Here is a 224-nt window from a genome sequence, read left to right on the forward strand (position 1 = left end):
GCCTGCCTGTTGCTTCTCCTGCCAGGTCTGGGTAGATGCTGCCGCGCAGATCTTCTTCTCCTTGGGCCCTGGATTCGGTGTCCTCCTTGCTCTGGCCAGTTACAACCATTTCCACAACAACTGCTACCGGTGAGCTCCTGCAGCCACGGGTCCCTGCGGGCACGGGGCACCCCGGCAGCTCCACAGGCTGAGCATCCCCCGTGGCACCGGTGGCTGTGGGGCCA

Source organism: Merops nubicus, unplaced genomic scaffold (genome assembly GCF_000691845.1).
Source record: "Merops nubicus isolate BGI_N331 unplaced genomic scaffold, ASM69184v1 scaffold46923, whole genome shotgun sequence".
NCBI lineage: Eukaryota > Metazoa > Chordata > Aves > Coraciiformes > Meropidae > Merops > Merops nubicus.